Genomic DNA, 23,031 nt, shown 5'->3' on the forward strand with positions numbered 1-23,031 from the left:
TCTTTTGACCTTCCAAAGGGTCAGAGGAGGCTCTGGTGCTGTCAAAGGAAGGGGAAATAACTTGAAAAACATGAAAAAGGATACCAAATACAAAATAAAGACTTTAATATCTATTCAAGTAATACCATCTAGGTGAAAAATGTAAAAACAAAAAGCACTTTCCAATATCTCAGCCAAGTAATGAAATTTGGGAGCCTGGAATTGCCAATCATTGTAAGTCAAGGCATCTAGGTGGTTGGATCCTATTTTATGGCTTATATTGCAAGTGTTTTTTAAGTGAACATTAAGGAAACACAGTGGTCATTAAGCAAGCATCATAGTCATTAAGCAAATCCACTAATTCCAGTGATAAAGGTGAGCCCAGTTGCCAAGCATCTGAAATGCGGTGATGTGACCACAGGGGCTATGCAGCAGTTGAAACTCCAAACTCGGCCATAACAGGCTTTTTTGGGGGGGGTCCCTCTTAATTTCAAAATTCCCTTGTGACTGGTCATTAAGCAAGGACTGCCTGTACTTTAGCATCTTGAATGGATGGCCATCTAGACTCTGTGTCACGCGTCCTTCTTAGTCTGTGGGAAAAAACCAGGAACACTGGAACGGGTTGACAAGCAGTTTAATATGTACAGGAACAAAGTCAGCGCTGGGATTGATCTGCTTCCAGTGCTTTACATAGCCTCCCCCACCCCACAGTTCTGCCCCCAGTCAACAGGCCAGCATCTGGCGTTCAGCTGTGAAAAGCAACATTCTGGTGCCTGGCCTCCCTCCTGCCGCTATCTAGTTCAGGCGTGTGTCCCAGCATCTCTCGCTCTGGGCTGCTCTGGCCTGCAATGGCTTTGCCAGGGCCCCTTCCGCCATTGGAGGCAACCTACCCCACCTGGCACCAAGCCCCGTGCTGCTAATCGGGACCCGCGGCTCTCGCCAACATCAGCAAGCCATCCCTGGGCAGAAGTCATGGCCACGGGTCTTCCGTGGAGCACCCCACCCTTCGGCGATGTCGCTACACCACCTCCTACACCGCCAGCATCCTCGAGCGGGAACCTGCTGTAATGGACCACCGCCCGGACAGTCCTGCCAGCCACTGACTGGTAGGCCTGTTGTGTGCCGCCCGGTAGGTCCAAGCTGACGACGCCGGAGCCTCCTGCGCCAACCGGTTGGTCTGCTGTGCTGGCTGGGACTGCACTGCACTGCATGGCGTTTCTGGCGGCTGGCTGCTTGCTTCCCCCCCCCCCCGTGGGCTCGACACTCTGCTTTAAAAGCTTGCATAGACAGACCACATCTCTATCTGTATTAGTTTGTTCTACTAGAGTACAACTCATGTTATCAGAAATTGTGAAACTGATTACCTTGATTTCTCAATGTGACACATCTCTAAAAAAATATTAAAATGGTTTATTTATCCCTTATATTAAGGGACTTAAAAAATCTGATAAATTACACTGAATTGTGATGTGAGTGATTTTACTTGATCAAAGAAACAGCAGCATGTTATCAGTTACTGAAATATAATAAAAAAGAGGCAAAGATAACAAACCCACTTCCCAATGACAGACCATTTTAATTAACAGCATAAGAACTTAAGAATTAGAAACAAATATCTGAAGCCTCCAAGCAGCTTTGGAAAATATTCCAACTTAGCCTACTTTCAAGACACAACATACTGAAAATAAATACCAGACTTCCTCATTCAGACACTCTTGAAATAATTCTTGCAATTCAAATGTTTCTCAATTGAAGGCAAAGAAAATAACATGATCATCAATGTATGCTTAGTAATTTATTATGTTATGTTATGTTATATAGCCAGAGAGTTAACAAACATTTGAAGAATCAAATGTGTTCAAGTCCCCCCACCAAAAGGGCTTTTTATTCAGTTCCTTAAAGTTTTACATCTGGAATTCTTTTATTCATCGAGTAACTACTGTGCCTATCCAACATTTTCGTTAAAATACCTCCAGTAAAAACGTATCAGTAAAAGAAAACAATCTATAAAGTTTTCATATTCTGTTGTTTGTTCAGAGGTTACAAGTTATCACAGAAATATATATGACAGGCAAGATATGCATTACTAGGAACAAGACTACATGTCAAGAAGTCTGTAAACTTAAATCCAAATAAAGTGTGTGGGTGATCAGAGTTTCTTCCATGATCTCATAGTGGTAAACAGATCAAGGATCTGGGAAATTCAAATATATCCAAACACAGCAGTAGGAACCTCAAAGCAGTTGACAATTATTATTCTCTCCTGCCTCTTTTTTGATGAACTGTATCTTAACATGAATACAAACATATGTTTGATTTTCTAGAACTTTGCTGTTTTTTTCCTTTAAAAATAATTGCAGAACTTTGTAAAGCTTTTTAAGAAATCAAATAAATCTTCTCCTCTGGTTATTTAAAGTCACTATGATCTTCTTTATACTACCATTTGTTTAAAAAGCAACACAAATAAAACAGAGTTTTGCGTTATTCACACAATGAACCCAGGTGTTAAGCAATCAATGTTCCTGCAACCTATTTTAAGCCTGTCAATCTCTCTGCCCAACCTCACTGTCTAAACAATAAATAAATAAATAAATAAATAGGAATTTTGTATGCCATAAAGCAAAGCACCAGCATCCATCATCATTATTTGTAAGAATGTTTCAGTCTTATATAGATCTCAGGAGTTTTTAGAAAGTAGTCAGTGGTTGCAGTTTAGTGCTTTGTTTAAACTGTGTTAAGCTTCTTAGGAAAAAAAAAAGAGGAGCTGAGGGTTGGAGAAGAGAAAGAATCCTTCAGGATTCAAATGGTAAACATAAAATCAGAAGGTGTCTAGTAGCTTCTTTTCCATATAATAAATTTATTAAAACACCTATATTTTCTTGAGCTGCAGCTCTTTTCATCAGATGCATAGCATGGCTAGATTAGGATTTAAATTGGGGTGAGATGAAGTAGAAAGGGAAAAGAGAGATTGGAAATGTAGACATAAGTTACGTTTGAGACAGATTTTACCAATTAACAGTTCCAACATGTTAAAAACCCATTCTGAGATTGCCTGTAATCTTTTGATATTCAGTCTAAGACTTCCAAGGATTTTTTCTTTTCTTTTCTTTTGTAAAAGTTTTATTTATTTTTTACAATAATAACCTTAGTGCCTGGTGTATAGCGTGTTGTTTTGGTTCATGATTTTTTTGTACAATCAATAATAGTTAATTAACAGTCAATAATTAATTTTTATATTTCTATAATTAGTATATCAATTGATATTATATTTCCTTGATCCTCTCTTCTCCCAATAGTATTCTTTTTCTTCAGCATTAAACAAATATAATTTTTCATATTTAATATTATCCATATATAAATGATTAAATAAAAACATTTTCTTCTATATTTATACCAACAATAATAGTGTCCATATATAGCATTTTTTTCTTATCAACTTATGTTATGTTCATAAAAGTCATCTTATTAATTCACCATGTCTTATTTTCATAAATCTTGTTTAAACTCAATTTCTCCAAAATATTCAAACAATTCTTATCAATCATAATTTTCTCAACAATTAACATCTAAATATCCAAATTTTCCACTTAAATATATCATCCCAGTATTTTTATATTTCATATATTACAGAAATATCATAACATCTACCTATAACATCTTTTCTAATCAATTTATATTTCACTTCTATTTGCAAAAATTACTTAAATCACTATATATCCTTTTTTCAAAATTTTTATTAAGCCTAATTTCCCCACAATATTTCAGTCATTCCTTAATTCTAAATCTTTTCAAATTTGATTTGTCTTTAAAGTTCAAACTTTTCCTTTACTTTCATCAACCTAATATTTTTGCATTTTGTATCTTATCAAAAAATACCATATTACTTATATCTCTTATCTCACTTATTCTAAAGCCTCTTTATAGCCAAAGTTATTTGTTAATTTAGCCATATTCAAACAAGTATTTGTTTGTATAATATTCCATCTGGTAGGGCAAGTCAAGTCTCTTAAACCCGTCTCTAATTTTCCTTTGCCAAATTGTTTTCCAAATCAATATTTTCAACTTGTCAAACAGTTCTTGTATTTTTGTACTTGTTGTTAGGCGTAAAGCAGACATGTCAAACTCACGACGTCACATGACATCATGCAATGTATCTGAACTTTTTCCCCATTGTCAGCAATGGGGTGAGCGCAGTTTCCTTGTGATGTGTCCGGCAGTTTGACACCCCCTGGGGTAGAGGATGCATAATACGTAAGATGTATGCTTTCTGAGTCCCAAACAGTGATTCTTCTAGCAGTGTCCATTTTGTTAAGTCTTCTTTCTTCTCAGGTTTATTTTAATGTTCTAATGCGTAAGGTATCTTTCCTATATTTATTGTTGTATCCAAATCTTGTGACGTTTTTCTTGTTTGTATTAAGTTATAGTTCCCTTCATTTGTGACTTCACCAATTAAGTCATTTTTTTCTAGTTCACATTGTTATCTGATTTGTTTGTTCATTCTTTACCATCATTCTTTGAATGTTTTTTGATTGTAGATTTAAATTAGAAGTATATTCCTTTATGTTATTAAAGTTATGCTTCAACTCCTCATGGTTTAGAGTTATTGTGATTTTTAAACAATGCAACACATTGCTGCTCGAAGCACGAAGCTGAAAACACCAGCCTGAAGATGACGAATGGGACTTCGTCGAAACGTCGCCAAGACACTTCCAATTTTACGCGGGAGAAAACCCGAACAACCAAAGACCTACACATATATATATATATATATATATATATATATATATATATATATATATATATATATATATATATATATATATATATATATATATATAATTTCATCAAAATCCTTTAGAACAGGCATGTCAAACTGCTGGCCCATGGACCGGATGCATCATACTGAAGCCGTGCCCACCCTATTGCCGGCAATAGAGAAAAAGTCGCGATATGTTGTGCGACATCACATGACATCGCGAGTTTAACATGCCTGCTTTAGAATATAATCTTAGCAGTTTGTTTTAGTTTCTAAGTTTGATCATATTGTAGTATTTTAAATTTAATTTCAATATGTTTCTTTCCTACTTAAAGGTTAATTCGCTGCTTCCATGTATGAGGAATGGAAATGTAGTCCCCTCCCCTCACTTTTGGAGATTTTTTTGCTTTGGGGATCTTTCCCAAAAGATCTTTTCTCCCTTAATTGCAAAATAAGGGAGAAAAGATCAAATACTTTCACCAATTCCAAGCGCGCTGTTCACCGTTGTTCTTATTAGTGTTCTTGGACTTTTCGGCTGCAGATAGCTTGGGCTAGATGCTGGCATGCAGTCAGCCTTTCTCCTGTCAGATTCAGAGGGCTTTCCCCAGATCAAACAAAGCGATTGCTGTCGCTTCATGATCAACGGTGTGCCCCTCCTTCACAGTCACCTCTTTGGGCAACTTCGGACCTATATAGGTCTGGCAGGGCAAAACTAACCATGGAGAGCGGAGGTCCGCTCTCGTGTTGCCATGCGCTACAGGCACAAAACCAGAAGTCCATTTCCAAGGATTTTCAATACCATTTGTCAGTTGGAAAAAGTGCTAAAGATTCCTTCTGATTTTTTCCACTATGAATATCGACTTGCAATCTTTTTTGTCTGTTCAGTTACAACAGTGCTGAAAACAGTGACTTACAACAGGTCTGAACACTTATGGCTATTGCAGCATTCCTGCAGTCACATGATCAACATTTGGACACTTGGTAACCGGCATGTGTTTACAACACTTGCAATGCTTCAGGAGTCACATGATCACTATTTGTGACTTTCCCAGGGGCTTCTGACAAGCAAAATCAACGGGAGAAGCTGAATTCACTTAATGATCAAGTGATTTGCTTAACAACATGGTGATTCACTTAACAGCGATGGAAGTTTCAGTCCCAATTGTGGACATAAGTCAAGGTCTATCTATACTAAACCTCTGTTTGTTTGTAACCTTTAATTGGGCAAAACCAGAAAGTACAGGGCAACAATTATGGAACCAGTGTAACTCAAATCAGCTTACTTACAGAATGCCAGGATCAAAGACTCCTATGATAATGAAATTTGAGAAAGTTGTGGCTGCTTCAACATCACAGCACATTTGGGCTACACTTCCCAGGAACTCTGAGGGTGCATAGTGCAAGAGAAGATGGGAGGCTGTTGTAGATGACTAGGTTAAATCCGAGGGAGAGATCAAATGTGTTATCAGTCTCAAGTTCCTTCACGCTCACAAGAGATCTAAGTACAGCCCATCTTGAATCTTATTTATTCTTATCTACCACCAATTTCCTTTGGCTGTTAGTAGTTCAGATTCTTGTAGAGAAGATTAGCATTCAATAAACATATATTTGAACTGCCTGGACTCGTGATTTCATGCACTTGACAGCTGTATCCCCGCCTACTTTCCTCTCTCCCTCTGGCCCCTGAACCAACTGGCAGGTGGTAAACCCCAACAGGTTAATACCAATTGGCTGCTTTGGAATCAAGATTAAAGTGTGCAATCTCCTAACAGTGGTGGGTAGCAAGTAAAGGACAAGGAGCAATTCAAATGATTGCTGCTGAAGTAGAGCTGGCTGGGGGGCACCGGTAGTCAATGAGTAAGTTTCCTTGTTCCCTGGAGGAAGGGGGCCCTGGGATGGGAAGTGGGGGTGGAGTTTTCCCTGCGGTCTGCAGCTCCCTTTATCTTCTCTCCACCAGAAAAGTGGTAGGTGGTTCAGCATATCAGCTAAGGAAGAGGAGTGATTTCTGACACTGCCTGCAAGCCTCCTAAACGCAAGTTAATGGGGAAGTCAGGAGGAAGTCAGAAGTCGCTTCTGATCCCACTGCTGTGCCAAATTCGCTAGCAGCAAGCTTGATGGGCAAGAATTGATTGGTTGTTTTGGAACAGAGGCTGAAATCTGAAATGTCTCAGTGGATGTGAAAGCAGCTGAGATGCCTGCTGGTGAGGTAGAGTTGGCTAGGGGATGCCGGCAGTTGACAGGTTGGCAGAGCGGGACCCTGAGGGTCATACCACAATGGGAAGAAGAGAACGCAATTTTGATTGCAATCTGTAACTCCCTTTCTTCCCTTTCTACTCAGCAAACTGGCAAACAGTTCGGTGGGTTAGGCATTATATCTTTATCATGACCAGGAGTTCTAATAGCTCTTTCTCTTAAAAGTATACAAATTAAACTTTGGTTTTCTTCATTCATATTCTATAATAAACACTAAGTAATAAAGATCCATATTCTACTTTGTGAAGACAAAAAGCTCTAGAAAGTGCTCTTTTTTATCCAAAGACAGCAAATATTTAATATTTCTCATCACAGTCATTCTTTCAACATCCAGAATAACAAACTGAAGCTAACAAGCCAGCTGAATTAAATGCCAACACATTTTTAAAGTCTGAATCTTTGACAACTCTTTATGGGATTTGATCTTTTAAGCTAGCTTGCTTTGGAATAAATGGAACATAGTCTTGCCGCAGTTAAGACAACACAAACATTATCTTTCTATATAACAGTAGTTTAATACTTTTTCCTGATAAAACTGCCAATGGTGTGTTGTGGTATGTAGGCCTCACTTTTATTTCATTGGGAAAATTTTTATACACAAAGAAAACCAAAGTGTTGGGATCCATTATAAAAACACTGGCAAACATATGGCTCCTGTTTGTTAAGATTTACTTTGCGTAGGCCAGGGCAAGTAGCTTTCTTTTGTTTTTAAAAATGAGTTATGATTGTGATGAAAATAAACTCGGCCCATAAGCCATTATTTATTTCTGTTTAATCCACTTTAAAGAACAGTGTGTCCTTTCAAAGGGTAGCACAACTTTTGAGGCATAGTAGTAAAATAAGGTCAAGTCTAATAGATTATCTCAATAGCTTGTATGCAATGTAATCGCTTTACTGCTAAAGAGATAGTAATGGCTTATTTTTAGAAAAATAGCTTTTACTATGCTGAAATAAAACCTCTAAACTCTTGACTGAAGGTTGATATTCCCATGTATAATGCATTACATACAGCTGCTGAAGTACAAATCGCTTTTTCTACGTTTCTGGTATATGAAAAGTAAGAGAGTTGCTGAACTACAGGACAGCTGATATTTATCAAGAGTAGCAGGACTTTTAATTTTCTCATTTTAAAGCAAATTTTGAAAACTTAGGATATCTACAACATATGTTGAACATGTGTGCTCTGTGTCTAAGCTTTGAAGTGTACTGGAATTTTTAATACAAGAGGTCAAAGTATAAAAATTTAATGATCCTCATATAACAAACTTGTGCATAATATTATTCTCATGTAGTAAAATACATAAAATTGAGTATCCTTAGAAGAATGAGAAAGATTAAAAGCTTTTAAATATGTATATGGCACTGAGAAAGGATTGTTCAAAGTGTCCATATTGAAAATTTTCACAGAGGTCTTAGCAATTTTGAAAGGAAAAAAAAGAAGCAAAAGTAAGAAGCTTAGATATTAAGTATGGATGGGAAAAGAGTTTACTGAGTTAAACCAACAGAATAAATTAAATTACAGAACTCAATTCATAATATTAACATTATTCTATTCAGTGCTTTTTTTGTAAAAAAAAAAAAAAAAGGTGCCGGAACTCACACGTCATATAACCCGCCTTGCTTACCCTACAAGGTTCCATCCAAAAAAGGTGCCAGAACTCCGTTCTGGGCGTTCTATGACAAAAAAAAGCCCTGATTCTATTATTTAACCGTGTTGCAGCTGGACAATTTCTTTGAGTTTCTATTTTTATTGCTTTGTTTTGGGACTAGCTTTTTGCAGTTATAGTGGTAAGTCAAGCTTTAATATAGGGGACCCCAACCTGAGTGTCATGGCTCACTACCGGTTCGTGGCCTATTTGCAATCAGGTTGCATGTGTGGCTGGCTGGTCTCACAGGGGCGTCGCAGGCGCTTGGGGCCTCACTTGCACGAGTGTCCCAGGTACTCTCAATTCCACTCACGTGAGCAATGGGTGCTCATGTGCACACGTGTGCGCGCGCACACACACACACACACACACACACACACACACACACACACACACTGCCCCTCCCACAAAACCATCTCCTCTTTCCCCCAGAAAGGTTGGGGAACTCTGCTTTAATATGTAGAACACACTGACTTGAAATAAGTTGATTGGTGTAATGTCCTATTTTAATGTACTAGTATGGTACCAAGTTATCTGTCAGCAACAGCACATGAAAATACAATGCCAAATGGTTGCTCTAAAGTATTTATTTTATTAAGATCATCCATACTGTCCCTTATGACGGAGGGCCAATCACAGTGGCATTCAATAAACCAAGTATTTTCAAAGGGGGCCTTTGTAGAAAAAAGTTATATTAAGCCAGCATTTTTCAAAGTATGATTGCAGGGCAACAGACGGTCAGATAGTCACCAAAGAATGCCTTTCAAGCAAGTCTTGACACTAAAGATGCTGTTTCTAACTATAGTGTAAGTCAGGTTGGTAGATATAGGGCAGCCTCAAAGATGTGAGTATCACTGATACCAGGATTCAGTCATAATAATGAGCAGAGATATCTCTGTGCTTTTCTTCCCATTACAGTTCCTCTGGTGAAGGTTGGACAATCATTTAGATTTTAGTACAACAATATAATCTATGTGTTTCCATGATATTGAAAATAGGGCCTAGGGAGTTAAACATGTGATTCAAAGGTTAATCAGTGTCTTGAAATGCTTATTCTCAAAGAAAGATCTAATTTCTCTGCTCCTGAGAGAAGCCATTTTGATGATTGGCACAATTATCTCATCCAAATACTGGGACTGTTCATTTATTTGTGGAAGCAAAAAAATGTATCAGCTGTAATTATTCCATTTTGAAGTAAATCTGCTTAGAGATTAACAACAATTGCTTTGCAACAACAAATAGCAGTGCTTAGAAGGACTGGTCTTCTATTTGAATATCAAATGAACCCTTTAGAAGGCATTCATTTTAATGTTTGTAGAAAAAGGATTTTTTTCAAATAGAGGAATTTTTAAGGAGTAGGTAAAATAGATGGGGAAGAAATGGAGGTAGTGACAGATTTTATTTTTCTGGGCTCCAAGATCACCTCAGGTGGGGACTGCAGCCAAGAAATTAAAAGACGCTTGCTCCTTGGGAGGAAAGCTATGGCAAATCTAGACAGCATTCTAAAAAGCAGAGACATCACCCTGCCAACAAAAGTGTGTATAGTCCAGGCCATGGTTTTCCCAGTTGCAATGTATGGCTGTGAAAGCTGGACCATAATAAAGGCTGAGCGCAAAAGAATTGAGGCCTTTGAACTATGGTACTGGAGAAGACTCCTGCGAGTCCCTTGGACTGCAAGGCGTTCAAACCGGTCAGTCCTAGAAGAGATCAACCCCGACTTCTCTTTAGAAGGCCAGATCCTGAAGTTGAAACTCAAGTACTTTGGCCACCTAACGAGAAGGAAGGATTCACTGGAGAAGAGCCTAATGCTGGGAAAGATTGAGGGCAATAGAAAAAAGGGACGACAGAGAATGAGATGGCTGGATGGAGTCACTGAAGCAGTAGGTGTGAATTTAAATGGACTCCAGAAGATGGTAGAGGACAGGAAGACCTGGAGGAACGTTGTCCATGGGGTCGCGATGGGTCAGACACGACTTCGCAATTAACAACAACAACAAAATGAGATCACAGTAGCTCTTAAAACAATATTTCTATTTCTGATAGATTTGAACTAAATTTTATTTATGTAATTGATCATTTTAAGTGCAGTAAAACAATTTTAAGAGAAAGACAGACATGACAGGCAGACAAAATAAAGTCAGATTTTGAGTTGAAAAACTAGGAGCAAAGTCTGAATCCAGATTTGGCTGGTCCTATACAAATACTAATCACACTTCTCCTATAAGCATTGTGATTTATTTAAAAAGGAATACATTGTTGGATGGATCCTACTCTATATCAAGCTGTATCTAAATTAAAGACAACGATGTTTGCAGCTCAGTTACATATCTTTTGTTACGATGTATATATTATTTATTTAAAGTTATTATTCTGCTTGATATCATTATAATGTTTTATATAGTTATTTGTTTGTTATCAATCCTTGTGTCTTTATCTATTTTTTTATAATGTATTCTTCTTGTTCATAAACCCTAAAATGTTTCTGTGGAACTGTCAGCTATCGATTTTATTCTGGAATAAAAGACAAAATGGGAGAAACAACTGTTCAAAGCACAAAAATCTGAGTGTAAAGATTAGAAATAACAGGAAGACATAGCAGATTTTGCATTAAAAATAAATTGCAATCCCAGATAAAGAGGAATATGTTTTCAATTTATTAAATTCTTTTGGCAGGATTAATGCAAACGCATATAGAATTCGTGTTCCTGGTGGAACATTCAAAAAGTTTTTAAAAGGAAGATTAAGTTTACTCCCCAACTGTTTCTTTTGGGAATTTTTGTGGATTTTAATGTTAAAGAAACTATTTTAATGTTGAATTTAATAACAGCAGCAAGATTACTGGTGGGTCAATATTGGAAGAAGGATACTCTGCCTTCTTTAGAAGAATGGGTATTTAAGGTTTCTAATTTAGCAGAAATGGCTAAAATTTCTTCTTATTTAAAGGACCATTCACAAGAGAGATATTTTAACGTATGGAGAAGATGGATAGAATATGTTCATAAGAAATATGGAACTACAAAGTTTCACTTATTCTAGGAGTAATGATTTTGTTTATAAATTTATGATGTTAAAGTTTGAAGAGAGTTAAGGGTTTTTATGATTTTGTTTATTGTATAATTAGTAAACTTAAATAGATTATGTTTAATATGTTTGTATAATCCTGTATTTTGCTCTGGGATGTCGGGGGGGAGGGGGTGGGGGGAGGTGGGTGGATGGGTTGAAGTTTAAGTAGTTCAGATAAAGTAGAAATAGTTTTATTGTATATAATATTAATGTTTTAATTTTGAGAGAGGAACTGCTCGGGCATTTCCCCTGGACCGCATCAAGAGGGAGAAGAAGAAGGTGAGAAGTAGGAAGGTGGAGGTGAAGGAGGAGAGGGGGTGAGTAAAAAAAAAGAGGGAAAGAAGTAAGTTGGTTTGAGGTGGGATGCGGTTTGGGGGAAAATGGGTGGGCAAGACCGAACGTGGTGTGTATCAATTTGTTTTGTTTTTTATCTGAAGTATTTGTAAGATCGTTATGTATTGTAAAATTGAAAATAAAAAATTTTACAAGAAAAAGAATTCGTGTTCCAGAGCTGAAATCTATGAAGAAGCAGGTCTCAATTTTCAGCAATGAAAAAGTTAAATTCCAAAAATTGTAAATGAAATGATGTCTTTGGATATCAAAAAACTATAAAGCTAGGAATCCTGAAATTCCATACTTAATATTAAATTTCTTTTTTGACTGGGGTAGTATGACAAATAATTTCATATACAAAGATTTTCATTTAAGAAATATAGCAAACATTAATCAAAGTTGGCAAAGGCTGTTATGAAAATATTTGTCTAAAATGTATTTCTGTATTTTTTTAGTTTCTATGTGCTAAACTCAAAACTGTGGCTCTGTGGTTCTACCCTCTGAAAGTAGGATGGATGAATTATAGAAATTTTGCTGTTGTCTGTTAGTACATTTGTACAATCATCATATATCAATAAGTACAGCTCAGATACTAGCAACTATTAAGACATGAATATGATTAGCTATTCTTGAGAATCAGGTCTCACAAACAAGACAGTCGCCTTATTAAAATACTAGAATACATTTGTACTGATTTTTCACAGACTCTCCCATGCCATTTGCATGAAATTGGTGAGCTATTCACAATTTTTTAAAAAAATTGTTGAAAACTCTAAAACTAATAAAGAATGGGCCAAGGTGGAAAATTGAGAGGATGCTGCCATAGCTTTTACTCTTAATTTCTTCAATGAAATACCCCAACTGAAAAAAGTACATAGCAAATAATATGTTGAATAAGTGTGAGCTCAAGCACAAGCAAATGGAGCTATATTTAGGAACGTTTTAAAATATGCTTTGTGCTACAATTTTAATCATCTTAACTTTTATTAAAACTATTGCATACCACTCATGACAGAAACCAATTTAATCTGGATTTCAAAAAACAAAAATATTTCACTATAATGATTATTATATCACATATTCATTTGACAGTGACTTATTTCTAATTCAATCTTTGGCACAGTAAATCAGTTTAAAATCTGGTATGTTGTACTAAAATAAATACAGAATAAATCCAAAGATATTTTGTATGAGAAAAAAAACCAGACAATGTACCTATTGTAAAACAATCTGTGGAAAAATAAGGGAAAAGAATAAAAACATACAATAGCTGATTTGAACAAAGAGGAGGCTACCAAGTATCATTTGAATCCATTTTGCTTTTATTGCCTCAAGGGGAACTGCAGAAATAGAGAAAGATGGAAATTTGTTATTAGTCGTATTAATTTCATTGTTCTTTCAATAGTGCTTGGTAGGCTCTAAGAGGAATCTACCTCTTCAACTACCCAATCAAATTTTAGATAAACATTACAGTAATAGTTTGTACTTACAATCCTTATCGATTTACAGTTTTTAAATATAAATAACAGCTACTACAAAGATATTCTATTTAATAACTATTAATAGCTATTGCAACCTATATTTTATATAAGCTCTTTCTAAATTTTAAATTAGAAATTAATACATTTGGCTTTTAACATTTCTATCTCATATTTTCTTTGAATTAAGGCCAAAGCAAGAAACTGGATGACAAAACTTTGATTTAATTGAAATCTTTGGCATACCAATGACATGGTTAGAATACTAAGCTAAGGATTTCCATTCATGGTTAGGGGAATTGTTAATTGATGCAGGAAAATATCAGTTGATGATATTACAGTATTCTCAATATTAGGGATAAAATAATCCCATAGATTTATACTTAAGTATAAAGTATAAAAATTTATATTTAAATAATATGTATTTAAATCTAGCTTGAGATTTGTTACAAAAATGTTAACAAATTTTATAAGTAATGAGCCAAAATAATAAGCAAAACCAGTAGTTACCAATTTAATGCTGCTTAATTAATACAATCCTGAACTCATGACAGCAAAATCTGGTGAAAATCTATTTTATTGAACTTATCAATAAAATAGAACTAGATTAAACATATTTAGGGTGCAACAAACTAACTTTGCTCTCAAAGGTGTGTGTGTGTGTGTTTGTTTTCTGGATACAATCCAGAATTTATATATACTGCAATCTATAGATACCAGATTTGATCTGCAAAAATACTTCATCAGTTCTGCAAAACCATCTTAAAACTCAGCCTTGGCTTGGAAGTAAACCTTGAAGACCTCCAGAAAATATCAGAAATAACTCTGTTAGGAAATAAAAGAAACAAATCATTGCCAGAGAATCTCATGGATATTCTTGAAGAAGTTGATCTGTCCCTCTATGGCTGCAATATTAAGTTCATAGTCCATGGCATAGGAGATACAATCTAGTGGGTTCAGGTTTTCTACAGTCCCTAAAACTATAATTTAAACTAATCAAGAAAATAATTTTGAGATATTATCTTGAGACTAAATGGAATGCTGCTCATTTTCCATAGAATGAAGCCAATATACAAAAAAACTTTCTTTGCCGGTTTGCGATTGTGGCGCTGGCGTGCGTGTAGGGAGGCTGCTCTCTCCGCCGTCCATTTTTTCTCTGCTGGAAGACCCTGCAAAGGGTTGAAAGTCGCCCTGGAGGGGAGACCACTGCTGAGGAGGATCCTTGACTGACCGCGGAAGGGCGGAAGCCCTTCCGTTGGATCTGAGGCAGCTCCTTTGGACCAACAAAGAAAAGATCGGCCATTAACATGGCCAATCACCAAGCCGTTCCAGCTGAAAGCCCAAAGACCTTACCTTACCTTTCCTGCTTCCGAACTATTTTCCTGTAAAAGCCTTTGGAAATACCCCTTCCTCCCTGCTCAATTCTGCGGCTCCTGCTTACTTTGGGAATATAAAGTTAAGGGGGGAAAAAAGAGAACAACTAAACGACTAAATATTTGGACTTGTAATATCTGGATACCTGGGCTCCCAAAAAGTTCTTTATTCTTACAGAAACCTATTGTTTTATTTGTTTGCTAAGCTGGGAAAAAAAAGGAATATTTCTCTTTTCCTTCTTTGAACTCGATAAAAGTATGTTACTGGGGACATCTTGTGGCAAAATGTGGTACAGTAAGTGAAAAAATTTTATGACTGGGAGACTTCTGAGACTAAAATTTGTCCTTGGCATTTTCAAAAAAGATAAGAACTTGAAACAGCTGGGTGGTGAAAATAATTCTCTATAGTGGAGGTGGATAGGTATTGACTTTTATTAAAAATAGCCTCCACTAAAGGACTATTTGTAAATACCACAGAAATGGAGGAACACCACCCACAGCTTAACTTCAAATTTATACTTGAAAAAATCTTAGAGGCTACTGAGCTAACGAATTCCAGAATGAAAGATATACATGCCACCTTAAAACTACAAAACATAGCCCTGACTTCAATAGATGAACTTACAATCCAAAAAGTAACAGAAGAAGAAGGAATTAACACTAAAGTGAATTTGAAAGAATGACAGCTACAATCTACTCAGAACTCCGACACCCAAACTTTGATTTCATCTAAAGAATCTGCAATTTCAACAGCAACAGAAACTGAAGAAAGCAACAGGAGGTCTGGCGATGGCCACCAGTCTCCTTTGCCACCCCGCCCATCCTCATCTCCTCCTCCGCTCGTTCATGTTGAGCCCGCCAGGGCTTGACAGGAAGAGAGGGAGGGAAGGAGGAAGGGACTCCTCCTCCTCTCCTAAGCTTCAAAGCACGATTGGCTTTCCAAGGACGCCACAATCCTCACAAAAGCGGGGGAGGGGGAGAAGCAAAGGGGGCGAGAAAGCTCGTGGCGGGCTCGAAGGAGCACCTGTCAGCGTTGGTGACGAGAAATTCCCCACAAACCCAGGGAAGGGGTGGAGAAAAGAAGCCTCCTTTGGGAGAAAACTGCCACCTTCTTCTCCTTGGCTTTGCGCTCTTCTGTTCCTCAGCAGCCGGGCTGCCAAGCCTCTGCTGGCTGGAACTTCCTTTCCTTCCCTCCCTCTTGGTCTCTTCCTCTTTCCCTCCCTCTCCCATTGTCCCTTCCTTCCTTCCTTCCTTCCTTCCTTCCTTTCCTTCGCCTCCCTCTTTGTCCCTCCTTCCCTCCCTCTCCCCCTTGTCCCTTCCTTCCTTCTGCTTCCCTCTTTCCCCTTGTCCCTTCCGTCCTTCCTTCCTTTCCTCTTGTCCAGGATCGGGACGAGCCTCTACAGCTGCTCCGCGCTTCTGCAGCTATAGCTGCTCTCCTTGGCTCCTGCCCAGCAAACTTGCTAGAGCTTTGCTAGAAAACATGCCACTTGCCAATTTAGCAGAAGTGCAAATCAGCTGTAGCCCAGCACTGATCCTGGAGCTTCTGCTAACTTAGCAAACAGCATGTCTTTCAGTGAAGCTGAGCAAGTGAGCTGGGCGAAGCTTTCCTCTGTATCTGACTGTGCAGAGGCAGGTTTGCCAGCAGCAAAGCCCCCAGCCACGCTGGCAGCCTATCCTCCTCCCCTTGTCCCTTCCTGAGCACGGAGGGGGGGAGGAAGGAAGAGACAAAGAGGGAGGGAAGTAAGGAACAATGAGAGAGGGAAGGAAGGAACAATGGAAGGGAGGGAGAGAGGGAGGGAAGGAAGGAAGGAAGGAAGGGACAATGGGAGAGAGTGAGGGAAGGAGGAAGAGACTAAGGGAGGGGAAGGAAAGGAAGGAAGGAAGGGACAATGGGAGAGGGTGGGAAGGAGGAAGAGACTAAGGGAGGGGAAGGAAAGGAAGGAAAGAAGGAAAGAAGGGACAATGGGAGAGAGTGAGGGAAGGAGGAAGAGACTAAGGGAGGGGAAGGAAAGGAAGGAAAGAAGGAAGGAAGGGACAATGGGAGAGAGTGAGGGAAGGAGGAAGAGACTAAGGGAGGGGAAGGAAGGAAAGAAGGGACAATGGGAGAGGGTGGGAAGGAGAAAGAGACTAAGAAGGAGGTGTAGGAAAGGAAAGAAAGAAGGAAGGAAGGGACAATGGGTGGGAGGGAAGGAGGAAGAGACTATGAAGGAGGTGAAGGAAAGGAAGGAAAGAAGGGACAATGGGAGAGAGGGAGGGAAGGAGGAAGAGATTAAGGGAGGTGAAGGAAAGGAAGAGAAGAAGGAAGGAAGGGACAAGGAGAGGGAAGGAAGGCAGGCACCCACCCCAGTCCCATCCCAGAGACCCACAGATTCCCCCCCACAGGCAGTCTGCAACCTGAGTGATCAGCTGGCCACGCCCCCTGGCCATTGATCACGTGACCCTGGGACACTGTGAATGTCATAAGTATGAATCAGTTGTCAAGCATCCAAATGTAAATCACATGACCCTGGGGATGCTGCAACAATCATAAGTGTGAAAAATGATCATAATTCGCTTTTTCAGTGCTGTTGTAACTTTAAACAGTCATTAAGCGAATTGTTGTAAGTCAAGGACTACCTATACTTTCCCATTTTTTCCTTTTTTTGGGGGGTCAAGTTTTTGATACCCCCCAGCTAGCTGGATGGGGGGGTTGGGGATCATCACAACATGAGGAACTGTATTAAAGGGTTGCGGCATTAGGAAAGTTGAGAACCACTGAACTAAGGGAAACAGAGGAAATTTTTGATGATGTAAACTGACATATATATGGATAAGCTTGTTATTGGACTATGTATTACCCAACCACCATGATGCTTCCTTGATACCTGAAGCTTTGTAAAAATGGAAAATTAATAAAACTTGTTTTTTAAAAAAATACTTTCTTTATTAGCTACATGTCAGAATGGCTTTTAAACTGGACTTTCAAAGCCTTTAAAATCTCTAAAAAGATTAGCATTGCTAACATGCAGGATGAAAGTGCCACCTGTGAGTTATAAATTATCAGATTTCTAACTACCACAATCACCATCCATTTATAATTTCTGTACAGATTTAAGTCATCAAACGAAGAAAGAGAGAGTCATCCTTGTAAGCTGGCTGTCCATTTGTTTATCAATTTCATTCTCAGGCTGCCATTCATTTTTAAATTGCTGGTGTTGTTAAGCAGAGAGGAAATGCCAACTTTGCTGTTACTGGAATATGCTTGTGTTTCTTCTTCCTCACCCCATTCCAAAACCTTGCACATAGTGCTGCATCATCAAACAGAATAATACAGGAAGAGAAGCAAAAAGCCACTTTTTCTCTGGGCAGGGAAGGCATTCCATAACCACTGCTATGAGTTCAAAAGTTCACAGTGGTTTCAATTTCATCTTTTAGCAACCAATGAGAAAATAGCAATTGCAGATCGATCCTCTGGCCACAAAGGAAAAATTAACTCACTGACTTGGTTAAGTAAAATTCCTTTAAAAAAAAAAACTATCAATTACAAATGTTGATTCCTTTTTCCAAACTGCAACAATATATTCAGTAACCTTTTGCTTAAAAGAAAAGCTTTTTCCCTGAAAGCTTCCACAGAGGAATAGGCTACTGATGAGAGAGAACAATGTAGTTTTTCCTCATTCTTCCCACCCTAATCCATTTTTTTCTCTCTTCCAGAAACTTAAAAGGTAGAGCTCCCTACCTTGTAATTTTGTTAGCTCAGAATTCTTCAAACTTGGCAACTTTCAGATGTGTGGACTTCAACTTTCCAAATTCCACAGCCAGCATGCTGTCAGGACACAATTCCCAGCACACACCTGGAAATTTTCAAGATTGAAAAACACTGAATTCCCTCATTACAATTATTTGCCAATGCATTCTTTTCAACCCACAAATTCCTCTGCATTTCCCCTTCAGTTTAATCTTATACCACTAGAACAGGAGTGTCAAGCTGCCAGCCCGTGGGCCAGTTGCATCATGCAGAAGCTGCGCCCACCCCAGCTCTGGCAACGCGAAAAAAGTCGAGATACGTCATGACACGTCATGTGATGTGGCGAGTTTGACACCTGTCCACTAGAAGAATAGAATTCCTTTGCAAAAATTAAATAACAGTTTTATTTTTCTTCTCTGTCAAAAAGGTTTCTTTCAAAAATGTGAAATCTTAACAAATGACTTATAGGGTTTCCTGCCTGAGCAGGGGTTGGACTAGATGACCTCCAAGATCCTTTCCAACATTATTATTATTATTATTATTATTATTATTATTATTATTATTATTATTATTATATATTCCTCCTTCGGTCTCCAATATTGCTCTAATAAAAATAGCATCTGCAGATGTTCATAAATTCAATGTATGTCTGCAGAAGGAAAGCTTCAGCATACACAGCCATATGTGAAAAGGCTTTTCCTCATGCAAAATCTCACACTAAACATGGAGCTGTCTGCAAGAAGACAGTATCATTAGAGTAACATCAACATGGGGAAAGATTAACCAGAGGGCTCATTGGATATACATCCCAAATAATCCACTTTTCATACAAGAATAGTGTATGTCTAAGTTGTAGGAAACTCATATTGGCAATTGACTTTTAAAGCCTCGCTTTTTAAAGTTGAAGGATTAAATAATTATCAACTCTAAAAGTTCCAGAAAAAAAAGAAAAATATGTCCATAGTAATATATTCATCACTTAGAAATTTGCAAGAATAGATTTTCTATGCCAAATGCCTTGTAAAGTTTCAACATTCAAACAATAAGATGTTCTTTTCTGGAATGGACAAAGTTTTATTATACATAGCCAAAGTTTAAAAATATCCAACAGAGGTTTTTCAGTCATTTGTTATAAAAACAAGAGTGTAGCAGAACACCAATAAAAATTAATAGTATGTCATGATACCCTGCACAAGCAGTAAAAAAGAATTAACAAGCTATTAAAAGGAATCTTGTCAATATGATTATGAAGGGAAAAGCATTTTTGCCAGAGTTGGAAACAGCGTAAGTTCTTAAAATATGTATTCAAATAGTTATCTCAGTTTTCTGCATCCAGTCCTTGTGTAGAAAAAAATGTCATCATATAAAAGTATCAATATGCTACTTATTTTTTCAGATGTGCAAAACAAAAATATAGAGAAAAATCTAAAAAGATTCCAAAACAAACCAAGGAAGAATAAGCAAACTCAACAATCAAATGAAGTCCCAAAGATACTTTTTCACAAGGCAACTGACTTTCCTTTTTTTCTTTGAGGCTTCTTGGATGAGAAGCGAAATGTCCTCAAAGAAAAATAAGGAAGTCCAGTTGCCTCATGAAAAAGCATCTTTTGAACAGCTATGACCTGGATGACTGAGAATCTCCATAGATAATCAAATGAAGTTTGACAGAAAAAAATATCTAGAAATATACTGAAGTATAATATATTCCATGAGTCAACAATTTGCTGTGGATCTTTGGAGCTGCAAATAAAAATAAAAAAAACTACATATTAATGTGAGAAAGGTAAGAATAGGAAAAGACGTATGACATAACAATGTGACAAAAAGCACTTGTCTGAAATAACAATAATTTATTGTTTCAGCTCATTTTTCATAAGTAAAATAATAGAAACCAGACAAAAGGAAATATTCTTTAATCTTTAAACAGTTCCTAAAACTAATTAAGATGTTTTAATTTGATTAAATTTAACTATTTCTAGAGATATCTGAGACCCAGTTTGCTGTAGTGGTTAAGGCGTCAAGATAGAAACAGGGAAACCGTGAGTTCTAGTCCTGCCTTAGGCACAATGCTAGTTGGGTGACCTTGAACCAGCCACTTTCTCTTAGCCCTAAGAAGCAGGTAATGGCAAACCACTTCTGAAAAGCCTTACCAAGGAAACTACAGGGACTTGTTCAGATAGTATCCAAGAATCAAATATCAATCAACCAGAATATAGCTGGAAGGAACCATCAAGGTTCTAGTCCAACCCCCTGCTCAAGCAGGAGACCCTATACCATTTCAGACAAGTGACTGTCCAGTCTCTTCTTAAAAACCTCCAATGATGAAGCAGCCACAATTTTTGACGGCAAGCTATTCCACTGGTTGTCCTCACTGTTAGGAAGTTTCTCCTTAATTCCAGGTTGATTCTCTCCTTGTTTAGTTTCCATCCATTGTTTCTTGTCCTGTCCTCTGGTACTTTGGAAAATAAGTTGACCCCCTTCTCTTTGTGGCAACCTCTCAAATACTGGATTACTGCTATCATGAGCCCTCTCATCCCTCTTTTCTCTAGACTAGCCATACTGAAATCCTGCTACTATTCTTGATATGTTTTAGTCTCTTTAGATGTTTTAATCATCTTAGTTGGTCTTCTTTGCACTTTTTCCCAAAGTTTCAATATCTTTTTTATAATGTGGTGATCAAAACTGGATGCAGTATTCCAGGTGTGGCCTTACTAAGGCTTTATAAAGTGATACTAATACTTCATGTGATTTTGATTCTATGCTTCTATTCAACCAAATATAACTGAACAGAAGAACAAAGAGAGACAGATCTGCAAACTTTGAATACATTCTCTGCCCATTAAATCTTATTTTAAACATATTTGAACAATATGTTCATAAACAAAAATTGTTCTGCTGCCAACACATGGGGGGGGGCTCTAACCTACTGGAGATATTGCTTCAAAATTCCTTTCTTTGATTATTTCTTAGGTTGCAATGAGGTCCAAACAAGGGATTAAGAATTCTGAAATTATCCAGAAAATAGCTGATAATAAAAGAAGGATTCTCTTTTTGGCTTATTTGAAAAAAATCATTACCACATTCAGAAAACATGGTAGGCTAAACTATGGGTGCATGGTTTCTTCCACTTGTTTTTTTCAATTGTAAATTTAATTAAATATCATAAAAATTAATTCCAATTAAACATGCTTAAAATTGCAGTAAAAGTCATACCTCAAATTATTTAATTATTTATTAAGAAATTTTACATGGCCATCCACCTCATTAACAGTGACTCTGGGTGGCTATAACTATATCTTATCATGAAAATATCTCAGACTTGTCCAATATCATGTTTGAAAGGCTTAATTCTAACATTTTGTAAGGCAACAAATAGACTTTTACATAGACAAGCAAAATAGCACAACAATTTAACAAGTGTGATCACATATCATTTTAGCATTAGTATTAATCATAAACACATTATCTTAAAATTACAACATCTTCACAATTATGCCATCTTACTTCATATTCATAACAATAAAAGAGCAACAAAAGCAAAATAATTTATGAGCATATATCGGAGTGTTGAGATGGGAACCAACAGTTCCCCAACCAAAAGCAGTTGTTATGTAAACATACAACACCAGCTCAGCTTCAAGGCCACCAAGTAAAGCATTACATCAAATTTGGTCACCACGATGCAAAAAAGATGTTGAGACTCTAGAAAGAGTACAGAGAAGAGCAACAAAAATGATTAGGGGACTGGAGGCTAAAACATATAAGGAACGGTTGCTAGAATTGGTTATGTCTAGTTTAACGAAGAGAAGGACAAGGGGGGACATGATAGCAGTATTCCAATATCTCAGGGGCTGCCATAAAGAAGAGGGAATTAAGCTATTTTCGAAAGCACCTGAAGGGAGGACAAGAAGCAACGGGTGGAAACTAATCAAGGAGAGAAGCAACCTAGAACTAAGGAGAAACTTCCTGACAGTGAGAACAATGAATCAGTGGAACAACCTGCCTCCAGAAGCGGTGAATGCTCCAACACTGGAAGTTTTTAAGAAGAGACTGGACAGCCACTTGTCCGAAATGGTGTAGGGTTTCCTGCCCGAGCAGGGGGTTGGACTAGATGACCTCCAAGGTCCCTTCCAACTTTACTAATATGAACTTTGGCAAATATCCATTATTCTGGAAAGCTGGGAAAAAGAAGAAGCCACAAATTTAAACCTCATATTTACATCTTCTGATAACAATGGGGAATGGGTTGATGTATTCTTCATTCTTGTATTCTTTATTATTGTCTACAATAAAGATCCTGATCTAGCTAAATAATATTTATGAGTCTTCCATCAAGTCCAGCAGAAAAGTTGAGCGAGCCATGAAATGTCAGGAGATTTGTTATTTACTGCTTAGTCCTGATCAGCGGAATTTGTCAACATGA

General features: G+C 37.5%; 1 protein-coding gene across 1 annotated transcript in view; it reads right to left on the bottom strand.

The window, feature by feature from the left end:
* The window catches only part of NCOA3 (nuclear receptor coactivator 3), a 93,343-nt gene that overhangs the window by 43,560 nt on the left and 26,752 nt on the right, over window positions 1-23,031 (bottom strand). Inside the window, 1 exon segment of the mRNA XM_039351247.1 lies at window positions 18,600-18,714. The gene's annotated coding sequence lies outside the window, so the exon portion shown is untranslated.

The sequence above is a fragment of the Crotalus tigris genome, unplaced genomic scaffold (genome assembly GCF_016545835.1).
Source record: "Crotalus tigris isolate CLP2741 ecotype Arizona unplaced genomic scaffold, ASM1654583v1 scf7180000018371.15429387391:27106975, whole genome shotgun sequence".
Lineage (NCBI taxonomy): Eukaryota > Metazoa > Chordata > Lepidosauria > Squamata > Viperidae > Crotalus > Crotalus tigris.